Source organism: Anser anser, assembly GCF_964211835.1.
Source record: "Anser anser genome assembly, chromosome: 3".
NCBI lineage: Eukaryota > Metazoa > Chordata > Aves > Anseriformes > Anatidae > Anser > Anser anser.
In genome coordinates, this window is record NC_139722.1 from 111,065,336 (window position 1) to 111,079,238 (window position 13,903).

General features: G+C 51.5%; 1 long non-coding RNA gene across 1 annotated transcript in view; it reads right to left on the reverse strand.

Moving 5' to 3' along the window:
• LOC310897992 overlaps window positions 1-13,903 on the reverse strand; it is a 927,268-nt gene that overhangs the window by 140,439 nt on the left and 772,926 nt on the right. Inside the window, exon 8 of the long non-coding RNA XR_014582875.1 lies at window positions 5,139-7,733. This is a non-coding gene — a long non-coding RNA (uncharacterized lncRNA). The remainder of the gene's footprint in view (window positions 1-5,138; window positions 7,734-13,903) is intronic.

Genomic DNA, 13,903 nt, shown 5'->3' on the forward strand with positions numbered 1-13,903 from the left:
GCAGTGCAGTGAGTCCAGAGAGTGCACTGGCACCACTGGTGATGCAGTACAGTGAGTCCAGTGAGTGCACTGGTACCACTGGGCCTGTAGTGCAGTGAGTCCAGAGAGTGCACTGGCACCACTGGGGATGCAGTGCAGTGAGTCCAGAGAGTGCACTGGCACCACCGATGATGCAGTACAGTGAGTCCAGTGAGTGCACTGGCACCACTGGGGATGTAGTGCAGTGACTCGAGAGAGTGCACTGGCACCACTGGGGATGCAGTGCAGTGAGTCCAGAGAGTGCACTGGCACCACTGGGGATGCAGTGCAGTGAGTCCAGAGAGTGCACTGGCAGCAGTGGGGATGCAGTGCAGTGAGTCCAGAGACTTCACTGGCACCACTGGGGATGCAGTGCAGTGAGTCCAGAGAGTGCACTGGCACCACTGGGGATGCAGTGCAGTGAGTCCAGAGACTTCACTGGCACCACTGGGGATGCAGTGCAGTGAGTCCAGAGAGTGCATTGGCACCACTGGGGATGCAGTGCAGTGAGTCCAGAGAGTGCACTGGCACCACTGGGGATGCACTGCTGTGAGTCCAGAGAGTGCACTGGCACCACTGGTGATGCAGTACAGTGAGTCCAGAGAGTGCACTGGCACCACTGGGGATGCACTGCAGTGAGTCCAGAGAGTGCACTGGCACCACTGGGGATGCAGTGCAGTGAGTCCAGAGATTGCACTGGCACCACTGGGGATGCAGTGCAGTGAGTCCAGAGAGTGCACTGGCACCACTGGGTATGCAGTGCAGTGAGTCCAGAGAGTGCACTGGCACCACTGGGGATGCACTTCAGTGAGTACAGAGAGTGCACTGACACCACTGCGGATACAGTGCAGTGAGTCCAGAGAGTGCACTGGCACCACTGGGGATGCAGTGCAGTGAGTCCAGAGAGTGCTCTGGCACCACTGGGGATGCAGTGCAGTGAGTCCAGAGAGTACACTGGCACCACTGGTGATGCAGTCCAGTGAGTCCAGTGAATGAGTGGACTGCATCCCCAGTGGTGTCAGTGCACTCTCTGGACTCACTGTACTGCACCCCCAGTGGTGCCAGTGCACTCACTGGACTCACTGCACTGCATCACAGGTGGTGCCAGTGCACTCTCTGGACTCACTGCAGTGAATCCCCGGTGGTGCCAGTGTACTCTCTGCAGTCACTGCGCTGCATCCCCAGTGGTGCCAGTGCACTCACTGGACTCACTGGACTGCATCCCCAGTGGTGCCAGTGCACTCTCTGGACTCACTGCACTGCATCCCCAGTGGTGCCAGTGCACTCTCTGGACTCACTGCAGTGCATCCCCAGTGGTGCCAGAGCACTCTCTGGACTCACTGCACTGCATCCCCAGTGGTGCCAGTGCACTCTCTGGACTCACTGCACTGCATCCCCAGTGGTTCCAGTGCATTCACTGGACTCACTGTACTGCATCTCCAGTGGTGCCAGTGCACTCTCTGGACTCACTGCACTGCATCCCCAGTGGTGCCAGTGCACTCTCTGGACTCAGTGCAGTGCATCCCCAGTGGTGCCAGTGCAATCTCTGGACTCACTGTAGTGCATCCCCAGTGGTGCCAGTGCACTCTCTGGACTCACTGCAGTGCATCCGCAGTGGTGCCAGTGCACTCTCTGGACTCACTGTACTGCATCACCAGTGGTGCCAGTGCACTCTCTGGACTCACTGCAGTGCATCCCCAGTGGTGCCAGTGCACTCTCTGGACTCACTGCACTGCATCCCCAGTTTTGCCAGTGAAGTCTTTGGACTCACTGCACTGCATCCCCAGTGGTGCCAGTGCACTCTCTGGAGTCAATGAAGTGCATCCCCAGTGGTGCCAGTGCACTCTCTGGACTCACTGCACTGCATCCGCTCATGATCGGAGGATTCGGCAACTGAGTAGTCCCCCTCATAATCGGTGCCCCCGACATAGCATTCCTGCGAATAAACAACATAAGCTTTTGACTCCTCCCCCCATCATTCCTCCTACTACTAGTCTCATCCACTGTAGAAGCTGGCGCCGGCACAGGCTGAACTGTCTACCCTCCCCTAGCAGGTAACCTTGCCCACGCCGGAGCTTCAGTAGACCTGGCTATCTTCTCACTCCACTTAGCCGGTATCTCCTCCATCCTTGGGGCCATCAACTTTATCACCACAGCCATCAACATAAAACCCCCCGCACTCTCACAATACCAAACCCCACTATTTGTCTGATCCGTACTAATTACCGCCATCCTACTCCTTCTATCACTCCCCGTACTCGCCGCCGGTATTACAATATTACTAACTGATCGAAACCTAAACACCACATTCTTCGACCCCGCTGGAGGAGGAGACCCAATCCTGTACCAACACCTATTCTGATTCTTCGGACACCCAGAAGTCTATATTCTGATCCTACCGGGGTTCGGAATCATCTCACACGTAGTCACGTACTACTCAGGCAAAAAGGAGCCCTTCGGCTACATGGGAATAGTCTGAGCCATACTATCCATCGGCTTCCTAGGATTCATCGTCTGAGCTCACCACATGTTTACAGTAGGAATAGACGTTGATACCCGAGCCTACTTTACATCAGCCACTATAATCATTGCCATCCCTACCGGAATCAAAGTATTTAGCTGACTAGCCACCCTGCACGGAGGAACAATCAAATGAGACCCCCCCCCAATACTATGAGCTCTAGGATTTATCTTCCTATTTACCATCGGAGGATTAACAGGAATCGTTCTTGCAAACTCTTCCCTAGACATCGCCCTGCACGACACGTACTACGTAGTTGCCCACTTCCACTACGTCCTATCCATAGGCGCCGTCTTTGCCATTCTAGCAGGATTTACTCACTGATTCCCACTACTCACTGGGTTTACCCTACACCAAACATGAGCAAAAGCCCACTTCGGGGTAATATTTACAAGAGTAAACCTAACGTTCTTCCCCCAGCACTTCCTAGGCCTAGCAGGAATACCCCGACGATACTCGGACTATCCCGACGCCTACACACTATGAAACACCATTTCCTCCATCGGCTCCCTAATCTCAATAGTAGCCGTAATCATACTAATATTCATCATCTGAGAAGCCTTTCCGGCCAAACGAAAAGTCCTACAACCAGAACTAACTACCACAAACGTTGAATGAATCCACGGCTGCCCTCCCCCATACCATACTTTCGAGGAACCGGCCTTCGTCCAAGTACAAGAAAGGAAGGAATCGAACCCTCACATGCTGGTTTCAAGCCAACTGCATTAACCGCTCATGCTTCTTTCTTATGAGACGTTAGTAAACCAATTACATAGCCTTGTCAAGACTAAATCACAGGTAAAAATCCTGTACATCTCATGTGGCCAACCACTCCCAACTAGGATTCCAAGACGCCTCATCACCCATCATAGAAGAACTCGTTGAATTCCACGACCACGCCCTAATCGTTGCCCTAGCTATCTGCAGCCTAGTTCTCTACCTTTTAGCCCACATACTAACAGAAAAACTCTCGTCCAATGCTGTAGACGCCCAAGAAGTAGAGCTGATCTGGACAATCCTACCTGCTATCGTCCTGGTACTCCTCGCCCTCCCATCCCTACAAATCCTCTACATAATGGACGAAATCGACGAACCAGACCTCACCCTAAAAGCCATCGGCCACCAATGATACTGAAGCTACGAATACACAGACTTCAAAGACCTATCATTCGACTCCTACATAGTGCCCACCCCAGACTTACCCAACGGCCACTTCCGACTGCTAGAAGTTGACCACCGCGTAGTTATCCCAATAGAATCCCCCATCCGCGTGATCATTACTGCAGGAGACGTACTCCACTCCTGAGCAGTCCCAACGCTCGGAGTTAAAACAGACGCAATCCCAGGCCGACTAAACCAAACTTCATTCATTACCACCCGGCCTGGGATTTTTTACGGACAATGCTCAGAAATTTGCGGGGCTAATCACAGCTACATACCCATTGTAGTAGAATCAACCCCACTCCCACATTTCGAGGCCTGATCGTCCCTTCTATCATCATCCTAATCATTAAGAAGCTATGCAACAGCACTAGCCTTTTAAGCTAGCCAAAGAGGGACTTCCCCCTCCTTAATGATATGCCACAGCTTAACCCCGCACCATGATTTTCAATCATAATTATAACCTGATTAACCCTAGCACTCCTCATCCAACCAAAACTACTAGCCTTCACCACAACCAACCCCCCATCAAATAAGACCTCCCTCACTACCAAACCCACACCATGATCCTGACCATGAACCTAAGCTTCTTTGACCAATTTTCCAGCCCCAATCTATTTGGCATCCCCTTAATCCTACTATCCCTACTCTTCCCAGCCCTACTATTCCCGTCCCCAAACAACCGATGAATCAACAACCGCCTTTCTACTATCCAAACATGACTCCTTCACCTAATCACAAAACAACTAATAGTCCCACTCAACAAAAATGGCCACAAATGAGCCATAATATTTACATCCCTAATAATCATACTTCTTACAATCAACCTTCTAGGCCTCCTTCCATATACATTCACCCCAACCACCCAACTATCTATGAACATAGCCCTAGCCTTCCCACTATGGCTCGCCACACTACTAACAGGCCTACGAAACCAACCATCAGCCTCTTTAGCCCACCTATTACCCGAAGGTACCCCTACACCCCTAATCCCCGCACTAATCCTGATCGAAACAACCAGCCTACTAATCCGCCCCCTAGCCCTCGGAGTCCGCCTTACAGCCAACCTTACAGCAGGACACTTACTCATCCAACTCATCTCTACAGCCTCCATTGCATTAATACCCACCCTTCCTGCAGTATCCATCCTAACAATAATCATCCTACTACTCCTAACCATCCTAGAAGTAGCAGTAGCCATAATCCAGGCCTACGTCTTCGTGCTCCTTCTAAGCCTATACTTACAAGAAAACATCTAATGGCACACCAAGCACACTCATACCACATAGTTGACCCAAGCCCTTGACCAATCTTCGGGGCAGCCGCCGCCCTACTCACAACCTCAGGATTAATCATGTGATTCCACTACAACTCATCCATACTACTAACCCTAGGCCTCATCTCAATACTCCTAGTAATACTCCAATGATGACGAGACATTGTACGAGAAAGCACCTTCCAAGGCCATCACACTCCCACAGTCCAAAAAGGCCTACGATACGGCATAATCCTTTTCATCACATCCGAAGCATTCTTCTTCTTAGGGTTCTTCTGAGCGTTCTTCCACTCGAGCCTGGCCCCAACCCCAGAACTAGGAGGCCAATGACCCCCAACAGGAATTAAACCACTCAACCCGATAGAAGTCCCCCTACTAAACACAGCCATCCTACTAGCCTCAGGCGTTACCGTAACGTGAGCCCATCACAGCATCACAGAAGGAAACCGAAAACACGCCATCCACGCCCTAACCCTAACGATCCTCCTGGGATTCTACTTCACAGACCTACAAGCAATAGAATACCACGAAGCCCCATTCTCAATCGCCGATAGCGTCTACGGATCTACCTTCTTCGTTGCCACTGGATTCCACGGACTCCACGTAATCATCGGATCCTCCTTCCTGACCGTCTGCCTCTTCCGACTGATCAAGTTCCACTTTACATCAGACCACCACTTCGGATTCGAGGCAGCAGCCTGATACTGACACTTCGTAGACGTCATCTGACTATTCCTCTACATAACCATCTACTGATGAGGATCTTGCTCTTCTAGTATATTAATTACAATTGACTTCCAATCTCTAGAATCTGGTATAAACCCAGAGGAGAGCAATGAACGCACTCATGTTCATATTCGCCCTATCATCAATCCTAAGCGCCGCCCTAACCGCATTAAACTTCTGACTCGCCCAAATAAACCCCGACTCAGAGAAACTCTCACCGTACGAATGTGGATTCGACCCACTTGGATCTGCTCGATTACCATTCTCAGTCCGATTCTTCCTCAGTAGCCATCCTGTTCGTCCTATTCGACCTAGAAATCGCCCTCCTACTCCCCCTGCCATGAGCCGTCCAACTCCAATCCCCCCTAATGACCCTCACCTGAACTGTAGTGATCCTCCTTCTCCTAACACTCGGACTGGCCTACGAGTGAATTCAAGGGGGCCTAGAATGAGCAGAATAACAGAAAGTTAGTCTAACCAAAAAGATAGCTGGTTTCGACCCAGCAGATTACAGCCAACCCTGTAACTTTCTTATGTCGCCCCTACATTTAAGCTTCTACTCAGCCTTCATTTTCAGCGGACTAGGGCTAGCCTTCCACCGAACCCACCTAGTATCCGCCCTACTATGCCTTGAAAGCATAATATTATCGATATTCGTAGGCCTATCAATATGATCCATCGAAAACCAAGTCTCCTCATTCACCATGGTACCAATTCTCATGCTAACCTTCTCAACGTGTGAGGCGGGCACAGGCCTGGCCATCCTAGTAGCCTCCACCCGCACACATGGCTCCGACCATCTACACAACCTAAACCTCCTGCAATGCTAAAAATCATCCTACCCACAATCATACTTCTTCCAACAGCCCTGCTGTCTCCACCAAAATTTCTATGGACTAACACCACCTTATACAGCCTCCTAATCGCTGCCCTAAGCCTACAGTGATTAATCCCAACCTACTACCCCTACAAATTTTTATCCAACTGAACAGGAATTGACCAAATCTCATCCCCCCTCCTAGTACTATCCTGCTGACTACTCCCACTCATAGCAAGCCAAAACCACCTGCAACAAGAACCCCTACAACGCAAACGAATCTTTATCTCAACCTTAGTCGCAGTCCAGCCATTCATCCTACTAGCCTTTTCCACCACAGAACTAGCACTATTTTACATCTCATTTGAAGCAACCCTCATTCCCACCCTAATCTTAATCACCCGATGGGGGAACCAACCAGAACGCCTAAGCGCTGGCATCTACCTGCTATTCTACACGCTAGTAAGCTCTCTACCCCTGCTAATCACAATCATACACCTATACGTGAAAATTGGCACCCTGCACCTGCCAACCCTACAACTAACCCACCCAACCCTATCCACCTCATGGACAGGAATACTATCAGGTCTAGCACTGCTCATAGCATTCATAGTAAAAGCCCCACTATACGGCCTACACCTCTGACTGCCAAAAGCCCACGTAGAAGCACCCATCGCAGGCTCAATACTCCTCACCGCCCTACTACTAAAGCTAGGAGGATACGGAATTATACGAGTCACTCTATTTATGGGCCCACTGTCCAACCTCCTGCACTACCCCTTCCTAACCCTGGCCCTATGAGGCGCCCTAATGACTAGCTCAATCTGCCTACGACAGACAGACCTAAAATCACTAATCGCTTATTCATCCGTTAGCCACATAGGCCTAGTTATCGCCGCAGGAATAATCCAAACCCACTGATCATTCTCAGGGGCAATGATCCTAATAATTTCCCATGGACTAACTTCCTCCATACTATTCTGCCTAGCCAACACAAACTATGAACGTACGCACAGCCGAATTCTACTACTCACACGAGGCCTACAACCTCTCCTACCACTCATAGCTACCTGATGATTGCTGGCCAATCTAACAAACATAGCCTTACCCCCAACAACAAACCTCATAGCAGAGCTAACCATTATAATCACCTTATTCAACTGATCTGCCTTCACGATCATCCTAACAGGAATCGCAACCCTACTAACCGCCTCCTACACCTTATTCATACTACTAATGACCCAACGAGGCTCAATCCCCTCCCACATCACATCTATGCAAAACTCAACCACGCGAGAACACCTGCTCATAACACTCCACATTATCCCAATATTCCTCCTAATCCTCAAACCCGAACTGATCTCCGGAATCCCCTCATGCAAGTATAGTTTAAACCAAACATTAGACTGTGATTCTAAGAATAGAAGTTCAAACCTTCTTACCTGCCGAGGGGAGGGTTTAACCAACAAGAGCTGCTAACTCTTACATCTGAGCCTAAAACCTCAGCCCCCTTACTTTTAAAGGATAACAGCAATCCACTGGTCTTAGGAACCACCCATCTTGGTGCAAATCCAAGTAAAAGTAGTGAACCCCACACTACTAATCAACTCCCTCACACTACTCACGCTGACAATCCTCCTAACCCCAATCATCCTGCCATTTCTATTTAAAAACTTTAAAAACACCCCACAAGCCACCACCCGCGCTGTTAAAACCGCATTCCTAATTAGCCTAGCCCCTACAACCGCATTCATCTACTCGGGAGTAGAATCTGTCACCTGCCACTGGGAGTGAAAATTCATTATAAACTTTAAAATCCCCCTGAGCCTAAAAATAGACCAATACTCAATAACATTTCTTCCAATCGCCCTATTTGTAACATGATCAATCCTACAATTCGCCATATGATACATGGCCTCAGAGCCATACGTAACAAAATTTTTCACCTACCTACTGACATTCCTAGTCGCCATACTCCTCCTAACAACCGCAAACAACATATTCCTCCTATTCGTAGGCTGGGAAGGAGTACGAATCATGTCCTTCCTTCTCATCGGCTGATGACAAGGCCGAGCAGATGCCAACACCGCCGCCCTACAAGCCGTAATCTACAACCGAATCGGAGACATCGGACTGATCCTGAGCATAGCATGACTAGCTTCAACATTCAACACCTGAGAGATCCAACAAGCCGTACACCCCCACCAAACCCCAATCCTCCCCCTCATAGGATTAATCCTCGCAGCCGCAGGAAAATCCGCCCAATTTGGACTCCACCCATGACTGCCCGCAGCAATAGAAGGCCCCACCCCAGTATCAGCCCTACTGCACTCCAGTACCATAGTAGTAGCCGGAATCTTCCTGCTCATCCGCATGCACCCCCTGCTAGCCACCAACCAGACAGCCCTAACTGCCTGCCTATGCCTAGGTGCTCTATCAACCCTATTCGCTGCCACATGCGCCCTAACCCAAAATGACATCAAAAAAATCATTGCTTTCTCAACATCCAGCCAACTAGGACTAATAATAGTCACTATCGGACTAAACCTCCCACAACTAGCCTTCCTACACATCTCAACCCATGCCTTCTTTAAAGCCATACTATTCCTATGCTCAGGGTCTATCATCCACAACCTAAACGGAGAACAAGATATCCGAAAGATAGGAGGCCTACAGAAAATACTCCCAGTCACTACTTCCTGCCTAACCATCGGAAACCTGGCGCTGATAGGAACCCCATTCCTAGCCGGATTCTACTCAAAAGACCTCATCATCGAAAGCTTAAACACATCATACCTAAATACTTGAGCCCTACTCCTAACCCTTATAGCCACAGCATTCACCGCAACCTACAGCATCCGCATAACCATCCTAGTCCAAGCTGGACAAACCCGAATCCCCCCAATAGTATCAATAAACGAAAACAACCCACTAATCACCGCCCCCCTAACCCGACTCGCCCTAGGCAGCATTACAGCAGGAATAATCATTACCTCTTTCATCACACCAACCAAAACCCCCCCAATAACCATACCCCTTATCACCAAAACCGCTGCCATCCTCATAACAATCCTAGGAATCGTCCTAGCCCTAGAACTATCGAACATAACACACACCCTCACTCACCCCAAACCAAACCCCCTCATAAACTTCTCCTCTGCATTAGGGTACTTCAACCCCCTAGTACACCGATTCTTCTCCAAAAACCTACTAGAAAAGGGACAAAACATTGCCCTACACTTGATCGACCTCTCCTGACTCAAAAAAATAGGGCCAGAGGGCCTTGCTGAACTACAAGTAGCCGCAAGCAAAGCCGCAACCTCAATACACACAGGGCTAATTAAGGCCTACCTAGGATCCTTCGCCCTCTCCATCCTGGTAATAATCCTAATAACACACAGACTCACTAATGGCCCCTAACATCCGCAAATCCCATCCCCTACTAAAAATAATCAACAACTCCCTAATCGACCTACCCGCCCCCTCCAACATCTCTGCCTGATGAAACTTCGGCTCCCTTCTAGCCATCTGCTTAGCCACACAAATCCTAACAGGCCTGCTACTAGCCATACACTACACCGCAGACACTTCACTCGCCTTCTCCTCAGTAGCTCACACATGCCGAGACGTCCAGTACGGATGGCTCATCCGCAACCTCCACGCCAACGGTGCTTCGCTCTTCTTTATCTGCATCTACTTACACATCGGACGAGGCCTCTACTACGGCTCCTACCTATACAAAGAAACCTGAAACACAGGAGTAATCCTCCTACTCACCCTAATAGCAACTGCCTTCGTAGGGTATGTCCTACCATGAGGACAAATGTCATTCTGAGGGGCAACCGTAATCACCAACCTATTCTCAGCCATCCCGTACATTGGGCAAACTCTAGTAGAATGAGCCTGAGGAGGATTCTCAGTAGACAATCCAACCTTAACCCGATTCTTCGCCATCCACTTCCTACTGCCCTTCCTAATTGCAGGAATCACCCTAGTCCACCTAACCTTCCTACACGAATCAGGCTCAAATAACCCACTAGGAATCGTATCAGACTGCGACAAAATCCCATTCCACCCATACTTCTCCATTAAAGACAGCTTAGGGCTTACCCTAATAATCACCCCTCTAATAGCACTAGCCCTATTTTCACCGAACCTCCTGGTTCTTGGAATCCTAGTTGGGAGTGGTTGGCCACATGAGATGTACAGGATTTTTACCTGTGATTTAGTCTTGACAAGGCTATGTAATTGGTTTACTAACGTCTCATAAGAAAGAAGCATGAGCGGTTAATGCAGTTGGCTTGAAACCCATCCCCAGTGGTGCAAGTGCACTCTCTGAACTCACTGAAGTGCATCCCCAGTGGTGCCAGTGCACTCTCTGCACTCACTGCACTGCATCCCCAGTGGTGCCAGTGCAATCTCTGGACTCACTGCAGTGCATCCCCAGTGGTGCCAGTGCACTCTGTGGACTCACTGTAGTGCATCCCCAGTGGTGCCAGTGCACTCTCTGGACTCACTGCACTGCATCCCCAGTGGTGCCAGTGCAATCTCTGGACTCACTGCAGTGCATCACCAGTGGTGCCAGTGCACTCTCTGGACTCACTGCACTGCATCCCCAGTGGTTCCAGTGCATTCACTGGACTCACTGTACTGCATCTCCAGTGGTGCCAGTGCACTCTCTGGACTCACTGCACTGCATCCCCAGTGGTGCCAGTGAGCTCTCTGGACTCACTGCTCTGCATCCCCAGTGGTGCCAGTGTACTCACAGGATTCACTGCACTGCATCCCCAGTGGTGCTAGTGCGCTCTCTGGACTCACTGCTCTGCATCCCCAGTGGTGCCAGTGTACTCACAGGATTCACTGCACTGCATCCCCAGTGGTGCCAGTGCACTCTCTGGGCTCACTGAAGTGCATCCCCAGTGGTGCCAGTACACTCACTGGACTCACTGCACTGCATCCCCAGTGGTGCCAGTGCACTCTCTGGACTCACTGCACTGCATCCCCAGTGGTGCCAGTGCACTCTCTGGACTCACTGTAGTGCATCCCCAGTGGTGCCAGTGCACTCTCTGGACTCACTGCAGTGCATCCCCAGTGGTGCCAGTGCACTCTCTGCACTCACTTCACTGCATCCCCAGTGGTGCCAGTGCACTCTCTGGACTCACTGCACTGCATCCCCAGTGGTGCCAGTGAAGTCTTTGGACTCACTGCACTGAATCCCCAGTGGTGCCAGTGCACTCTGTGGAGTCACTGAAGTGCATCCCCAGTGGTGCCAGTGCACTCTCTGGACTCACTGCACTGCATGTCCAGTGGTGCCAGTGCACTCTCTGGACTCACTGTACTGCATCCCCACTGGTGCCAGTGCACTATGTGGACTCACTGTACTGCATCCCCAGTGGTGACAGTGCACTCTCTGGACTAACTGCAGTGCATCCCCAGTGGTGCCAGTGCACTCTCTGGTCTCACTGCACTGCATCCCCAGTGGTGCCAGTGCAGTCTCTGGACTCACTGCACTGCATCCCCAGTGGTGCCAGTGCACTGTCTGGACTCACTGCAGTGCATCCCCAGTGGTGCCAGTGCACTCTCTGGACTCACTGTACTGCACCCCCAGTGGTACCAGTGCACTCACTGGACTGACTGCACTGCATCCCCAGTGGTGCCAGTGCGCTCTCTGGAGTCACAGCACTGCATCCCCAGTGGTGCTAGTGCACTCACTGGACTCACTGCACTGCATCACAGGTGGTGCCAGTGCACTCTCTGGACTCACTGCAGTGAATCCCCGGTGGTGCCAGTGTACTCTCTGCAGTCACTGCACTGCATCCCCAGTGGTGCCAGTGCACTCACTGGACTCACTGGACTGCATCCCCAGTGGTGCCAGTGAACTCTCTGCACTCACTGCACTGCATCACCAGTGGTGCCAGTGTACTCTCTGGACTCACTGCAGTGCATCCCCAGTGGTGCCAGAGCATTCTCTGGACTCACTGCACTGCATCCCCAGTGGTGCCAGTGCACTCTCTGGACTCACTGCACTGCATCCCCAGTGGTGTCAGTGCACTCTCTGGACTCACTGAAGTGCACCCCAGTTGTGCCAGTGCACTCTCTGGACTCAATGCACTGCATCCCCAGTGGTGCCAGTGCACTCTCTGGACTCAGTGCACTGCATCCCCAGTGGTGCCAGTGCAATCTCTGGACTCACTGTAGTGCATCCCCAGTGGTGCCAGTGCACTCTCTGGACTCACTGCAGTGCATCCCCAGTGGTGCCAGTGCACTCTCTGGACTCACTGTACTGCATCACCAGTGGTGCCAGTGCACTCTCTGGACTCACTGCACTGCATCCCCAGTGGTGTCAGTGCACTCTCTGGACTCACTGCACTGCAGCCCCGGTGGTGCCAGTGCAATCTCTGGACTCACTGCACTGCATCCCCAGTGGTGCCAGTGCACTCTCTGGACTCACTGCACTGCATCCCCAGTTTTGCCAGTGAGCTCTCTGGACTCACTGCTCTGCATCCCCAGTGGTGCCAGTGTACTCACAGGATTCACTGCACTGCATCCCCAGTGGTGCTAGTGCACTCTCTGGACTCACTGCAGTGCATCCCCAGTGGTGCCAGTGCACTCTCTGGACTCACTGAAGTGCATTCTCAGTGGTGCCAGTGCACTCTCTGGGCTCACTGAAGTGCATCCCCAGTGGTGCCAGTACACTCACTGGACTCACTGTACTGCATCCCCAGTGGTGCCAGTGCACTCTCTGGACTCACTGCACTGCATCCCCAGTGGTGCCAGTGCACTCTCTGGACTCACTGTAGTGCATCCCCAGTGGTGCCAGTGCACTCTCTGGACTCACTAAACTGCATCCCCAGTGGTGCCAGTGCACTCTCTGCACTCACTTCACTGCATCCCCAGTGGTGCCAGTGCACTCTCTGGACTCACTGCACTGCATCCCCCGTGGTGCCAGTGAAGTCTTTGGACTCACTGCACTGCATCCCCAGTGGTGCCAGTGCACTCTGTGGAGTCACTGAAGTGCATCCCCAGTGGTGCCAGTGCACTCTCTGGACTTACTGCACTGCATGTCCAGTGGTGCCAGTGCACTCTCTGGACTCACTGTACTGCATCCCCACTGGTGCCAGTGCACTATGTCGACTCACTGTACTGCATCCCCAGTGGTGACAGTGCACTCTCTGGACTAACTGCAGTGCATCCCCAGTGGTGCCAGTGCACTCTCTGGACTCACTGCAGTGCATCCCCAGTGGTTGCCAGTGCACTCTCTGGTCTCACTGCACTGCATCCCCAGTGGTGCCAGTGCAGTCTCTGGACTCACTGCACTGCATCCCCACTGGTGCCAGTGCACTGTCTGGACTCACTGCAGTGCATCCCCAGTGGTGTCAGTGCA